A 16849-nucleotide genomic window follows, 5' to 3' on the forward strand; every position below is an offset into this window, starting at 1 on the left:
CACTACCTATGGTAGGCTGAATGTGGCCCCCATGTGGATGTCCATATCTTAATCCCCGGAACCTCTGAACATTTCCTAGTGTGATAAAATAGTATTTGAAGGTATAATTCAGTTGAGGCTTTTGACATAGAAAGATATTGTGATTAGCCAGATGGATATGAAAGGCAATCACCAGAGTTCGTACATGTGAGAAGCCAAGGGGTTATTTGACACAGACAGAAGAACGGGAGGCAATGTGACCATGAAGGCAAAAACTGGGGTGATACAGCCACACGCCAAGGGCTGCCAGGAGCCACCAGGAGCTGGAAGGAGCAGCGGACGGTAGCCTCTGAAGGGACGGTAGCTCTGCTAACACCTCAGTCCTGGCCCAGAGAAACTGACTTTGGACTTCCGATCTCCAGCACAGTGAGAGAGTAAGTCACCTAGTAGATATACCATTTGCCCTGCTGCATAGGAAATAAATGAAACATCATACAAAGGTGTTCATTTTAATGCTCCAAATGCTCTTCCTCAAATATCTTCCTAGGATAGGTACAGTAAACAGACGCAAAATACATTAGAGATCTTTGGAGGTTTTTGTTTTGGTTTTTTACCTGTGTGGGAAAATTTAAGTAGGAAGCGTTCCCTGTCCTGTGGAGAGTAAGAAGGCAAAGATTCTCACACCTGAGTTATTTATATCTTACGTTAGACACACACGTACTCACAAACACCTGGAGCAGAGGACAGATTCCTGTACTTCCTCAAAGTCCGCCTTAACGTACACACTTTGAAATGTGTCAGAATTCAGAGCACATAAACATGAAAGAGCAGTTTGAATCCTCTCCCTCTGGAGATATAATTGCAGTGCTGGAACGGAAAATAACAAGGAGTCACAGATAATAGGGCCCCAAAGATCTCAAAGAAATAGGTTAATCTCACTGTGGATCCTAGCATGTCATAAAACATCAGTGTACACTAGCTTCTCTTTCCCTTCCTTGGTTAAAAATGTCCCTTTATTGTCAAGGTCTAAAAAAAGGCAAGACATAACGAATGAATCTGCAGTGATGTTTGAAAAATAGGCCTTGACACATTTGGAACATACCCACTGTTAAAAATCTGCTGGCTGAGAGAAGCTGATTAGAACCCCTGATGACCCGTGGGGAGTCCCGTCCAGGTGCCTCTTACCTGCTGCTTATCAGCCCTGCCTGGGGCAGCACGGAGCTGAGAATCCATCCAGTTGCCTCTCATCTCCACGTAAATACCAGACCAGAAGGCACCACTGCTGTTGACACAAACATGAAGAGAAGGTCAGGCTGGCTAGAAAATATGACTTGGCCTCTTTTTTCTCTTCCTAAGCATTGGACTTTAGTTGGGCATCTCCAGTGATGAATGCTTCATCCTTTTCTTCAAATGCCTCGACTTTGGTAATTTTTGTGTAACTCTTCATCTGGAATCTGGAAAGATCCCCTCTATCAACTCTCCCCTGAAGCTCAGAACCAAGAGACACTTAAAATGACCACCTCTGTTCATACACAGATTTAAAATGGAAAGGATAAGTATCTTTCGATACTGATTTCTAACATAATTCCACAGTGATAAGAGAATCGACACAATGATTTCAATATCTTCAGATCATGAAATTTTTGCACCTTCTTTTATGTCCCTGGATATGTTCCAAGTGTCTCCTGGTTTATAGTCTATGGGAACTTGAATATAATTTGTACCCTGCTGTGGGGTGAAAATTGTATGAATCTGAATCATGTTGAATTGGCTCTGAGTGTTTTTCAAGTCTGCTATATCCTTGTACTTTTCTGTCTATTCATTCTATTAATTTTTGAGAGCTTGATATTGAAACTTCAACTTAAAAAATCATAATGTATCTACTTAAAAATAATTGTAATATATAGTGGAGCTATAAATATAAAAAATGAATAAAATTGAAAGGACAATTCTAACATTCACCATTGACAAGATTCTGCATTCCATTCCCACGTGGTAGACTTTAAATATATACCATTATATAAATTTAAATATATAGTATATGTATATATATAAATTATATACTATTTAAATATATACCATTATATAAATATATATATATATATATAAATATATATACCATTCACATTTTCTTCCTGAGGGTAAGGGAAAAAACTTGGCAGATTTCATTTGGCATGTCACATTTTTTATACTACAGAAGTATTCTGAAATAAATCATTAATGTATTTATAAATATAAAGCATAGGAAAAGTTTTCTAGGAATGAAATAAGTCAAAATGAAGCAATGGACACTGTAAGCCATAGGCAAAGCAGCCAAGGTCCATGAAGTAGAGAGAGAAATTCTCATGAGGGGAAAAGTGATTCATACACATATTCATTCACTTAACAAAATACTTGTTAGTCCTCATACTATGACAGCATTGTGTAAGATCCTAGGAATTCAGTAAAACAGATTTATACCTGCTCTTAAGGAATTTGAAGTCTAGTTACTAAAGACTGGTAGGAGAGACAGACTTGGTGCTGTGATAGGGTTCAGCAGGAAAGCATGTAACCCAAACTTGAGGGGCAGCCAGGTTTTACAGAGGAAATTATATTTTCTTTGGAATTTAGAGGCTGGATCTAGCATAAGCAGTAATTTGGAGGTAGAAGAGAATTTAAAGCATTAAAATAACTGAAACTGAATCAGAGTGGCTGCAACATGAGGCTCTGAAGGTTAAAAGAGGCCTCTTCATATGCATCTTGTAAGACACAAAATGTATTAAATGATGTTCGGCTGTTTAGTGATGTAGTCTGATTTACACTTCAGGGAAAGGTCTCTGTCTACGATGCACGAGACAGCTGTTTGAAGCAATTGTGGCAAGAGGTGATGGTAGCATAGGGAATGGTAATGATGGTGAGGGAAGAGACAAGTGGATGATACAAGAGATATTTATGAGATAGATTTGTTGGCTTTGCTAATGAAGTAGGCATGGGTGAAAAAGGAGAAAGGTAAATTAAGGTTTTCTAGACTTTACCAAATGGTTGGTGAAGTTAATAAAATTGTTTCAGACAAATTAATTGGAGATGTCTGAGTCATGTTGCCTGTTAACTCAAATGGTAAAGAATCTGCCTGCAGTGTAAGAGATCTGGGCTAAATCCCTGCGTTGGGAAGAGTTAGGAAGATCCCTTAGAGAAGGAAATGGCTACCCACTCCAGTATTCTGGCCTGGATAATTCTAGGGAGAGAGAAGCCCGGCAGGCTACAGTCCATGAGGTGGCAAAGAGTTGGACAGGACTGAGCGAGTTTCACTTCAACTCAAGGTATGTTCAAAGGAAGATATTCAGTCCAGAGCTGGATAAACTAGCTATTTCAGGAGAGAGATTTTATAGATTCAGAGGCTGGTTAGCATGCAGTTGATAGCTAAAGCCTTTGAAGTCAAAAAGATTGCCCAGGGAACCTTGTATGTTTATAAAGAGATGATCTCCTGGAGCAAAACCCTGAGAACCATGTTATTTTAAGAAATGAGGAGAAGAAAATCCTGCAAAGAAGACCTGACAGTGGGAGAAAAACTGGGAGATTATGTATTATGGAAACCAAAAGAAAAGACTATTTACAGAAATATAGTGTGGTCATAAGTGTTGAACATTGCCTTGATCAGTAATGAGTGCATTTAATAGACAGGGTGGAGTCTCTCTTCTACATGGTGAAATTATTTTCAGTCATCATGATGTAAGAATCAATAATTCTCTTCATTTTCTTGATCTGTTCTATAATTTTAAAAAGAGCACCATTTAAAAAAAAAATGAACTTGTCTTAAAGATACTGTGCAAACTCAGTCAACTATTTCATGTATGGATTAAAATTTGTACTTACCAAGAAAGTAAATAATATGTCAGAGTATATAGTCTGCTTTGCCATTTTCAATTTTAAACACAAATAACAACTCTTAACATGTAGAACATGTGGATGACAGAATTAACTCAATTTCTATTTCTTTGTCCTTGCAGTCTCTGTGCTGTCATCGTTTATTTTGAATCTACAAATTCAAAACATGGGAATACATGTACTATAGGGTTGGAGACACAATGAACAGAGCAAGCCTGAATGATTCTGAATCGTTATGGATTCACTCTTGAGTCCACACGTGTCTGGGGTGAATGGTTTAATTGTGGATGCTGAAATTCACTTTCAGATAGAATATGATACTTGGTAAAGATAAGTAAGAAAAATGTGTTTATTTTAATTGTGCCTACAAATATACATCAAATATACTAAAATAGACATATATGATAATATGTATATTCTTAAAATTTGAACATAGATCTTAGATTAATAAAAGAGCTTTGGGGAGAAGTGTTTATTCTTTTTTTAAAAACTAAAAAAATTTAAATGTAAATTGAAGTATAATTGATTCACAATGTTGTGTTTTATGTATACAGAGCTATACATGTATACATATATGGGTTTCCTTAGTGGTTCAGCCGTAAAGAATTTGCCTGCAATGCAGGAGTCTCAGGAAACGTGAGTTTGACCCCTGGGTCAGGAAGATGCCTGGAGGAGGACACAGAAACCTACTCCAGTATTCTTGCCTGAAGAATCCCTTGTACAGAGGAGCATGATAGGGCTAGAGTCCATGGGGTCACAAAGAGTTGGACACATCTGAAGTGATTTAGCATGCACAAATATACATACATATCTATTCTTTTTCAAATTATTTTCCATTGGAATATTACAAGATACTAGATATCATAAGATGCTGAATATAATTTCCTATGCTATAAAATAGTGGGAGTTTTATTGATCAATTGCTGGTGTATTGCAATAATAAAAAACGACGAGACTTGGCATTTGGGGGGCGTCCCTGGTGGCTCAGACAGTAAAGAATATGCCTGTAATGAGGGAGACCCAGGTTCAGTCCCTGGGTCAGGAAGATACCCTGAAGAAGGAAATGGCTACCCATGCCAGTTTTCTTGCCTGAAGAACCGCATGGACAGAGGAACCTGGAGGGCTACAGTCCATAGGGTTGCAAAGAGTTGGACATGACTAAAGTGAATTTGCACACAAACTTGTTAGTTCTTATTATTGCTTCTAAATTGTTTACAGAAAATGCACCTACTTATTACCTGTACTCAATCAGCTTTCATTTTCCAGCATTTGGCACACTACTGAAGACAATGAGTAAAGTGAGGCCTAAGAGTGACCTGTGTATTCAGCCATAAGAAGGTCCTTAGCAACTTTGACAGCTGTACTTTCAGAGGAGTGGTGAGGGTGAGGCCATATCACATTGGTTTGAGAAACCAGTAGGTAGAAAAGCAGTTTGGACAGTGACCTGTCTTTACAGTCTCGTTTCCTCCAACTCCCTGGTGGTTTTATCTCTTCCCTATCCTCCTTTCCCTTATACATCTCTCTTTCCAAACATATTGATCTTTTCCACTCTTCCCTGAACACACCAAGACCATCCATGCTTATTTGCCTTTATACCTACCATTTCTCCTGCTGGCATGCCCTTTCTTCCTGGTTAATTCTTATCTCCACCTCCCTCCAAGCCCCTCCTCCTCCTCCTCCACCACCACCACCACTTCTCAAAGCCAGTGATCTAATATTAGAAGCCTCCTCAATTCTCCTAGGCAAAGCTTCAGTTAATCTAGTCTGCCCCAACTTCTCCATTTCCATACCTGGAAGGGCATATATTACCTGGTCGTTTCTTGCCTTTCACATCCCCATCAGTTTGCCTCATGCCTGCTCATTTTATGCAAAAAAAAGTTAGTTGGGTAGCTAATTGGGGGAAGAAAGAGTAAGAAATCAAGCCAGTGGATAAAGAAATAAGTGAACACAACTGAAGGAAACCTGAGACCTTTAGTTCTCTAATAAGATGACGACTAAGTGGCCGGTCACAAAATCACTGCAGTTGATGATTGCAGCCATGAAATTAAAAGACGCTTACTCCTTGGAAGAAAAGTTATGACCAACCTAGATAGTATATTCTAAAGCAGAGACACTATGTTGCCAACTAAGGTCCATCTAGTCAAGGCTATGGTGTTTCCTGTGGTCATGTATGGATGTGAAGAGTCGGACTGTGAAGAAGGCTGAGTGCCGAAGAATTGATGCTTTTGAACTGTGGTGTTGGAGAAGACACTTGAGAGTCCCTTGGACTGCAAGGAGATCCACCCAGTCCATCCTAAAGGAGATCAGTCCTGGGATTTCTTTGGAAGGAATGATGCTAAAGCTGAAACTCCAGTACTTTGGCCACCTCATGCAAAGAGTTGCCTCATTGGAAAAGACTCTGATGCTGGGAGGGATTGGGGGCAGGAGGAGAAAGGGACGACCGAGGATGAGATGGCTGGATGGCATCACAGACTCAATGGACATGAGTCTGAGTAAACTCCGGGAGTTGGTAATGGATAGTGAGGCCTGGCGTGCTGCGATTCATGGGGTCACAAAGAGTAGGACACGACTGAGAGACTGAACTGACTGAACTGAATAACATGATGATGAAACACAGACACTGGTGATGATGCTCTTTGGCAGATGATTAACTCATTCTGAAATTATCATAATACTGTAAGTAAAACCAGTCAATAGGCAGTCCTAACTCAGACCTTTCAGCTCTGGACTTCTCTCCCCAAGCCTCGCTAGGATTTCTCAGGCTATTCTGCTGTGGTTCTCCAGCATTATAACCAAGAGGGACATTTCAATTCTGTAGGAGAAAGGAAGCAAGGCCAGATTTCTGCAAGAGCAGTTTTGTCAGCTCAATCTGGGAAATCAGTTGAGCAAAGCAGGAGTTATTGTTGCTTTAATCTGTCCTACTTGCCCCGGAAAGGCTCTGTTGAACATTCGAAATGAATGATTCAGATGCATCTAAGTGTTTACATTTGTTTGGGAAAGATGGAGATTTCAAGACGTAATTTGATATGTACTTTCCCCCATTACTTCAGCCTCTCTTTTCCTGTTCTTTGTTACATGTTCAGTGACATGAAACCAGGTGGCACTTGACACTCTGAATAGCTCTAAGTCTGCCATTGTCGGTTTCAAAGTCAATCATTTGCCTGAGGTCAAGGAGGAAAACAGTCTGGTGACTTCATTTCCTAGTCCTTCAGACTTCAGGTTTTCCTCCGCTCTCCCTACACTGGTTTCTTAGTACATTTTGTTGCTGTTTTGAAGTTTAAAATGGGCATTTATATGTCTTGAGCACAAATGATGAACTTGGAAAGACTTGCTGATGATGAAACTGCTTGAGGCTGGTGTCCTGGATGTGAAATTGGGCTCTTTCTCCAGAGTATTTGTTTTCAGCCTTGTGCCAATGGAGCTCCCTGCCTACTTATGCTGATTCACTGTCTCCAACAGGAGCCTGTTTCGATATTTGCAGTACAGTTCTCCTCAGTGAGTTCTGCTGAATGAACAGTTGAATAAATAGTAAAAGAATCAATTTCCGTAAAAGAACAGTAATGTTCAATATCTTTTTAAGTGTGGAAACCTTTATGCCTTTTTAAGAAAATTCTAGCAATGTGCAGCTAGTGAATCAATGAATGCCTTTTTGATAATTGGGTATTTTTCTGGGATACAAAGCTCTGGATGTAACAGCTGTCCTGTCAATAGTCAAAGCTGTTTTCAATTCTATAAACACTAACATTTTCTTATCCAGTTTCCCCCCAGAATTTGTTGATACATGTCTTTGCTTTCTCCTTTCAGTTCGGTTCAGTTGCTCAGTCGTGTCTGACTCTTTGCAACCCCATGAATCACAGCACGCCAGGCCTCCCTGTCCATCACCAACTCCCAGAGTTCACCCTAACTCATGTGCAGTGAGTCGGTGATGCCATCCAACCATCTCATCCTTTGTTGTCCCCTTCTCCTGCCCTCAATCCCTCCCAGCATCAGTGTCTTTTCCAAATAGTCAACTCTTTGCATGACGTGGCCCTAGTATTGGAGTTTCAGCCTCAGCATCAGTCTTTCCAGTGAACACCCAGGACTGGTCTCCTTTAGGATGGACTGGTTGGATCTCCTTGCAGTCCAAGGGATTGGCAAGAGTCTTCTCCTACACCACAGTTCAAAAGCATCAATTCTTTGGCGCTCAGTTTTCTTCACAGTCCAACTCTCACATCCATACATGACCAGTGGAAAAACCATAGCCTTGTAGAAGGATTTTGTTGGCCAAGTAACATCCCTGCTTTTTAATATGCTATCTAGGTTGGTCATAAATTTCCTTCCAAGGAGTAAGCATCTTTTAATTTCATGGCTGCAATCACCATCTGCAGTGATTTGGGAGCCTCCCCCAAAAATAAAGTCTGACACTGTTTCCACTGTTTCTCCATCTATTTGCCATGAAGTGATTGGACCAGATGCTATGATCTTAGTTTTCTGAATGTTGAGCTTTAAGCCAACATTTTCACTCTCCCCTTTCACTTTCATCAAGAGGCTTCTTAGCTCCTCTTCACTTTCTGCCTTACTATGGCCTATCCAAATCTTGAATGCATTTTTACTATTACTAGCAACACAGTTAGAGCTGGACTCAGGAAGGACAGGATGAGAAAAATAAGGATCTTGCTATTTGATAACAAACTGCTGTTTGGTGATTTTTTTTTTAAGGGAGGATATTCATGCTATAATGAAATTTGGGAAACATAGTAATGGAATATAAATATTTCAGTGCCTGTCCTCTCTTGGCCATGAAAGTAACCATGTATCTTAGAAAAATCAATTAACATATCTGGGCCTCAGTTCTTAATGATTATAATAAAAATATTAGATTAGATCACTGGGGATCAATCCTGCCCTTAAAAGGTCCAACTCCTTTCAGATGTTAGGTTGCATGCATGCATGCTCAGTTGATTCAGTTGTATCTGACTGTTTACGACCCCATGAACTGTAACCTGCCAGGCTCCCCTGTCCATGGGATTCTCCTAGCAAGAGTATTGGAGTGTGTTGCCATGCCCTTCTCCAGGGGATCTTCCTGACCCAGGCATCCAACCCTGGTCTCCTAAGTCTCCTGCACTGCAGGTGGATTCTTTACTGCTGAGCCACTGGAGAAATCTGATAATATGTTACATCTGGTTTATTTACTCTGTGTCTCTTCTGCTATTAAATATATGTTTCTTTAAGGGCCTGGAGAAGGAAATGGCAACCCACTCCCTTATTCTTGCCTGGAGAATCCCATAAACAGAGGAGACTGGGAGGCTACAGTCCACGGGGTTGCAAAGAGTTGGACACGACTTCACTTTCACTTTCCTTAAGGGATAGTACAAAACCTTGCCATAATTTAACTTTGCTATATCACTGATCAGTTCAGTTCAGTTCAGTCACTCAGTCGTGTCCGACTCTTTGAGACCCCATGAATTGCAGCACTCCAGGCTTCCCTATCCATCACCAACTCCCAGAGTGCACCCAAACTTATGTCCATTGAGTCGGTGATGCCATCTAGCCATCTCATCCTCTGTCATCCCCTTCTCTTCCTGTCCCCAATCCCTTCCAGCATCAGAGTCTTTTCCAATGAGGCAACTCTTTGCATGAGGTGGCCAAAGTACTGGAGTTTCAGCTTCAGCATCATTCCTTCCAAAGAAATCCCAGGGCTGATCTCCTTCAGAATGGACTGGGTGGATCTCCTGGCAGTCCAAGGGACTCTCAAGAGTCTTCTCCAACACCACAGTTCAAAAGCATCAATTCTTTGGCACTCAGCTTTTTCACAGTCCAACTTTCACATCCATACATAACCACTGGAAAAACCATAGCCTTGACTAGACGGACTTTTGTTGGCAAAGTAATGTCTCCGCTTTTGAATATGCTATCTAGGTTGGTCATAACTTTTCTTCCAAGGAGTATGCGTCTTTTAATTTCATGACTGCAATCATCATCTGCAGTGATTTTGGAGCCCCCAAAATAAATATCACTGATAGGTTACATTTATTATAGAGCTGATATTCTTTTGTTATCCCCACTCTCAATTTTACCTCTTCCTGATTTGTCTTCTCTACCCAAGAACAAACTCAAGAATAATTCACCAACTCTTGTAATTTTGTTTCTTTTCTCAGAGCTTCAATGAAACAAACACTTCCTATCTTCTTTTATATTATTATTTTTCTGTGTTACTCTAGGCTCAGAAGGTCAAGTGCAGATTTCATGAGAGCATGACTGGCAGCATCTTTGTCACTTCCTCCTCCTTTTCCCTTGGGCACAACTTAAGGGATCCACTGGCTATGTTTGCATCTAAAACTGGTGATTCATAATTGATCTAAATCTACCGTGGAAATCTTGTACCCTTTTTTCAAGTTCCCTATGGCTGAACTCAGCAGTGGCCACAGAACTGGAAAAGGTCAGTTTTCTTTCCAATCCCAAAGAAAGGCAATGCCAAAGAATGCTCAAACTACCACACAATTGCACTCATCTCAAACGCTACGAAAGTAATGCTCAAAATTCTCCAAGCCAAGCTTCAGCAATATGTGAACCGTGAACTCCCTGATGTTCAAGCTGGTTTTAGAAAAGGCAGAGGAACCAGAGATCAAATTGCCAACATCCATTGGATCATTGAAAAAGTAAGACAGTTCCAGAAAAACATCTACTTCTGCTTTATTGACTATGCCAAAGCCTTTGACTGTGTGTTTATCACAATAAACTGTGGAAAATTCTGAAGGAGATGGGAACACCAGACCACCTGACCTGCCTCTGGAGAAACCTATATGCAGGTCAGGAAGCAACAGTTAGAACTGGATGTGGAACAACAGACTGGTTCCAAATAGGAAAAGGAGTATGTCAAGGCTGTACATTGTCACTCTGCTTATTTAACTTATATGCAGAGTACATCATGAGAAATGTTGGGCTGGAGGAAGCACAAGCTGGAATCAAGACTGTAAGGAGAAATATCAATCACCTCAGATATGCAGATGACACCACCCTTATGGCAGAAAGTGAAGAGGAACTAAAGAGCCTCTTGATGAAAGTGAAAGAGGAGAGTGAAAAAGGGCTTAAAGCTCAACATTCAGAAAATGAAGATCATGGCATCCAGACCCATCCGGACCCATCACTTCATGGCAAATAGATGGGGAAACAGTGGAAACAGTGGCTGACTTTATTTTTGGGGGCTCCCAAATCACTGCAGATGGTGATTGCAGCCATGAAATTAAAAGATGCTTACTCCTTGGAAGGAAAGTTATAACCAACCTAGACAGCGTATTAAAAAGCAGAGACATTACTTTGTCAACAAAGGTCCATCTAGTCAAGGCTATGGTTTTTCCAGTGGTCATGTATGGATGTGAAGAGTTGGACTGTGAAGAAGGCTGAGTGCCGAAGAATTGATGCTTTTGAACTGTGGTGTTGGAGAAGACTCTTGAGAGTCCCTTGAACTGCAAGGAGATCCAACCAGTCCATCCTAAAGGAGATCAGTCCTAGGTGTTCATTGGAAGGACTGATGTTGAAGCTGAAACTCCAGTACTTTGGCTACCTGATGCGAAGAGCTGACTCGTTTGAAAAGACCCTAATGCTGGGAAAGATTGGAGGCATGAGGAGAAGGGGACGACAGAGGATGAGATGGTTGGATGGCATCACTAACTCAATGGACATGAATTTTGGTAAACTCTGGGAGTTGGTGATGGACAGGGAGGCCTGGTGTGCTACGGTTCATGGGGTCTCAAAGAGTCGGACACAACTGAGTGACTGAACTGAACTAATGGCTGAACTTGACATCATGACCCAATTCTGGTCAGCTAGATTTAAGCCAGTGGAAGTCTATAAGTGATATTATGGAAAAGAAATCTTTTAATTTCTTAGGGAGAGCTGTCCTTTTTCCTTAGGCTTTCTTTCTGCCTTACGTGTGTGCATGCTAAGTTGCTTCAGTGGTGTTCAACTCCTTGCAACCCTACAGTCTATAGCCTGCCAGTCTCCTCTGTCCATGGGATTCTCCAGGCAAGAATACTGGAGTGGGTTGCCATGACTTCCTCCAGGGGAATCTTCCCGACCCAGGGATCGAACCCACATCTCCTATGGCTCCTGCACTGCAGGTGGATTCTTTACATGGGCCACTGGTGAAGCCCTTCTTTCTGCCTGGACCACAGATAAAATGCCTGGAATAGCAGCGGCCATAGTGAAGCTACGAGGCTATCAAGACAAGGAAAAGATGAAGGAAATTTCAGAGAATTAGGACCCTGGCCTTGTTAAATCACAAAACTAATGGCATCAACTTACCTCTAGGGTTTTGTGTTTCAAGAAAATTTTAATGGTTAAAATTTCAGATTCATTTACTCATTCAACAAATATTTATGATGTACCTATAATATCCCATAGTACATGAAATACATTAGCAAACCAAAACAAAAATTTCCTATCTTTACAAAGTTTACGTTATAGTAGGGGGAAAGAGAAAATCAGTCATATCCACAATATTTAAGGAAATTATATACAGCATTAGAAAATGCTAAGTGTTATGGAGGAAAGAAAGAGCAGTATGTGTGAAGTCCCTAGGGAGCATTTGCAGGAACCCCCCCCCCCCATTGTGGTTGTTCTGTCACTAAGTCTTGTCAGACTCTGTGATCTCATGGACTGCAGCACCCCAGGCTTGCCTGTTCTCCACTGTCTCCCAGAGATTGCTCAAACTCATGTCCACTGAGTTGATGATGCCGTCCCTCCATTTGATCCTTTGTCTCCCACTTCTCTCTTGCCCTCAGTCTTTCCCAGCATCAGAGTCTTTTCCTTTTCCTATGATTCAGCTCTTCGTATCAGCTATCAAAGTACTGTAGCTTCAGCATCAGTCCTTCTAATGAATATTCAGGGTTGATTTCCTTTAGAATTGACTGGTTTGGTCTCCTTTTTGTTCAAGGGACTCAAGTGTCTTCTCCAGCATCACAGTTCGAAAGCATCAGTTCTTCAGCTCTCAGCCTTTTTTTATGGTGAAACTGTCACATCCATACAGGACTACTTGAAAAATCATAGCTTTGACTATACAGACCTTTGTCAACAAAGTGATGTTTCTGCTTTTTAATACACTGTCTAGGTTTGTCATGATTTTTCTTCCAAGGAGCAAGTGTCTTTTAATTTCACAGCTGCAGTCACCATTTGCAGTGATTTTGGAGCCCAAGAAAATAAAATCTGTCACTGCTTCCACTTCTTCACCATTTATTTGCCATGAAGTGATGGGACCAGATGCCATGATCTTACTTTTTGGAACACTGAGTTTTAAGCCAACTTTTTCACTCTCCTCTTTCACCCTCATCAAGAGACTCTTGAGATCCTCTTTATTTTTGGCCATTAGAGTGGTATCATATGTGTATCTGAGGCTGATATTTCTTTCAGCATTCTTGATTCCAGCTGGTGATTTATGTAGCCCAGCATTTCATATGATATACTCTACATATAAATTAAACAAGCAGGGTGACAATAAGAAGCCTTGAAGTACTCCTTTCCCAGTTTTGAGCCAGTCCATTTTTCCATGTCTGGTTCTAACTCTTGCTTCTTGAACTGCATACAGGTTTCTCAGGAGACAGGTAAGGCGGTTTGGTATTCCCACCTCTTAAAGAATTTTTCACAGTTTCTTGTGATCCACACAGACTTTAGCTTAGTCAATGAAGCAGAAGTAGATGTTTTTCTGGAGTTCCCTTGCATTCTCTTTGATCCAAGGGATGTTGGCTATTTGATCTCTGTTTCCTTTGCCTTTCCTAAACCCAGCTTTAGCTCTTCTCTGAAATATATCTTCTGGATAATAGTATCTGATGCACATTTCCTGAATAGTTTTAGAGATGGAAGATGATAACTACTTGATGGCCATGAGCCCATAGCCCTCAGGCCTGCTGGAGCCTAAGGATTGATAATGATAACCCCTGTGACAGCACCTTGTTATCTCATCATCAACCAATCAGATTGTGCATGACCTGGGACTCTCACCCCTTCCCTGACCTTTCAAAATGCTTTCTTGAAACCCATCATGGAGTTTGAGGCTTTTTTCAGGACTACTACTTGTATGGCAGTGTTTTACAATAAACACTATACTTTACTTCACCAAAGTGAAAGTGAAGTTGCTCAGTCCTGACTGACTCTTTGCGACCCCATGGAAAAAGCCTACCAGGCTCCTCCATCCATGGGATTTTCCAGGCAAGAATACTGGAGTGGGTTGCCATTTCCTTCTCCAGGGGATCTTTCTGACCCAGAGATTGAACCCAGGTTGCCCGTATTATAGGCAGATGCTTTACGATCTGAGCCACCAGGGAAGTCCATTACTTCACCAAAACTCAGTATCAATAGATGGCTTTATTGCACTTGGGCAAGTGGACTCAAGTTTGGTTCAGCAATAGAAGTACAGATTTAGGGTCAGATGTGGTTGCAAACAGTACAGCAGGAGTTTGAGAAAGTGACATTTGAGCAGAGGCTTGAAGGATGGAGAGATTAGCCTTGTGGTTAACTTGGGGAAGAGCAGTTCAGACACTGGGTCTGACCAGTGTAACTATTCTAAGGCAAGAGCAAGCCCAGTCTACCCCCAAGAACCACAGGGAGACCATGTGTGGCTTGAGTGAAGTGACAGTGTGTGCATGTGACTGGTAGATCATGCAGAACCTTGTGGTCACTGTAAGGACTTCATTTTTTTGTTTTTGTTTTTTCTAGGTGAAAGAAGTAAGCATTTGTAGATTTTGTGAAGAATTATAATATGGCCTGATCTTCATTTAACAAGATTCCCTGACCTGCTTTGTTAAAAGTAGATGTAGAGGAAAGCAAGGATGGAAACAGGGAGAAGGATTAGGAGGCCCTTATGGCACCTGCCCATGAAGGAGATGGAAGAGACTTGGGTTCAATCCCTGGGTCAGGAAGGTCCCCTGGAGAAGGAAACTGCAACCCATTCCAATATTCTTGCCTGGAAACTTCTATGGACAGAGGAGCCTGGTGGGCTACAGTTCATGGGGTCAGAAAGAGTCAGATATGACTGAGCACACACATACACACACACACACACACACACACACACACACACACACACACGGTAATCCAGTGGAAAAATGATTTTTGCATTCTTGCTTATATTAGGATGGTAGCAACAGAAGTGCAATTAGGAGATTTCGTCTTCTGAATATATTTTAAAGCCAGAGACTAGATTTTCCAATGGACATAAGATATCAAACCCTATCGATTTAGGATAATATATACTCTTTAACAGCAAAATAAATGTAGCTAAATATAAAATTCTAGTTTCTAATCTAAGTCAATTACATGCAAATTTAAATTTAAATACTTTTCTGTTGCTGAAAACTATTTCATCTAACATGGAATGGAAGCAAAGCAGGCAATTCAAACAAATGTTTATTTTTTTTAAATTATTCTATTATTCCTTTTTAATCCTATAGGTTACCTCAAGAGTAAGTGGGAGAATTTTCCATGCATAAGAGTTCATTTATTTAGGAGCAATTCATAAATCCTCAGAACCATATATAATTAACACATGGTTCCCTCTTGCTATTTTTCTAAAACTAATTTGACTTGAACCTAAATGAAAGTTTTAGTGATAATAGCATTTTGGGGGACAAAATATGTAGAAAAGAGGGAGAATTCAAGTTAATAATTTCAGGTTCAATATATCAACCAAAAAGTCAGTAAAAATTGTTTAGGTCTGACCTAGAGACTCTGCAGAACAACTTAGAAGATTTCATAGCATTCTATCATTGGTCATTTGGGGTTCCCAAGATAATGATTCCGTTAAGTATATGTGTGTATTGTGTGTCCCCAAGTTTAACCTTAGCAAATCAAGCTAGGTGAGGTGCTAAAAAGCGTAGGTGCTTGTGAGCCAAGGGTGATTGTTGAAAAAACAATGCATAAGTCTAAACAACATTTTAGTTTTCCATTATATTTTATGAACTTGGGCTATAAGAGTAAAGATAGTAATGTAATAGCACTTTTTGTGCATGAGACATATTTACTGGCAACCCCCAGGCTATAAAAAATTAAATAAACACTACAGGGAAAGCAGAGTGGTATTCAAGTTTTTAAAAGTTAAATCTCTGAGAAAAAAACATGTGTTATTAGATCTGTAGGGGAGGAAGTTTTCCTTAACCCTCTCTAGGTCTCTGACTAAGTCTGAAAATTAAACTGTCTAAAAATTAAGGACAGATTAAGAGAATAAGGCGTACACATTTTATTGAATTTTTATGAGTCTACAAGACAGTGAAGGCCCAAAGAAGTGACTAGAGCAAGAACTTTTATACAGTTTAGACATAGAAATAATAAGTTTGTGAAGAACTGACAAGACAGAGGAGTTTGGGCTAGGAGCTGTGAATGATAAAGAAGTAACTAGGAAGATAAGAGTTGGTTTAACAAGGTTGGTTTGCAGATTTCTCTGCCCCCAGCTCCCTGTTTCTGGTTATTTGAATGTCTTCCTTCCTCTTGGTTCAGGGAGGTTACCTTCCACCTGGAAGTTTTACGACCTGTTTCAGGGAAGAAGAGTAAGGGAAGAGCAGGCCAGAGTTGACTTCTCTGCTTCTGCCATTTTCTTAACCTCCTTCAGCTTAAAATATTCAATATGCCAAGGTACCATATGCTGGAATAACATGTCCTGAATCTCTTCAGAGCTTTCTCAGAAAATGTGTCAAAGTGTAAATTAAATACTTCTGGCCATTCCACATTTACTGGCCCAAATGTAGGGTTTCTTTCTGAAATACTTAATTTTTACCTTTTTTTTACTTATTACATATGTGGAATATGTTTACATTTCAAGTTATATTCAACAAAAATTAAAGACTACCTACTAAGTACTAAGTTCTGCATCCACATTAATGGTTAAGGTGAACATAATCTGTCTTCTCATGAAGTTTTTTCTTTTTTTTAAATTCAAATATTCATGGAATTTATGGAAATGTCCACACAGGATGCAGTGAGCTAGAATATCAGAGTTTTAAATCTGGAAGCTATCCTTCTAATTTACAGATGATGAAAC

This window comes from Capricornis sumatraensis, chromosome 1, assembly GCF_032405125.1.
Source record: "Capricornis sumatraensis isolate serow.1 chromosome 1, serow.2, whole genome shotgun sequence".
In the NCBI taxonomy this organism is placed as follows: domain Eukaryota; kingdom Metazoa; phylum Chordata; class Mammalia; order Artiodactyla; family Bovidae; genus Capricornis; species Capricornis sumatraensis.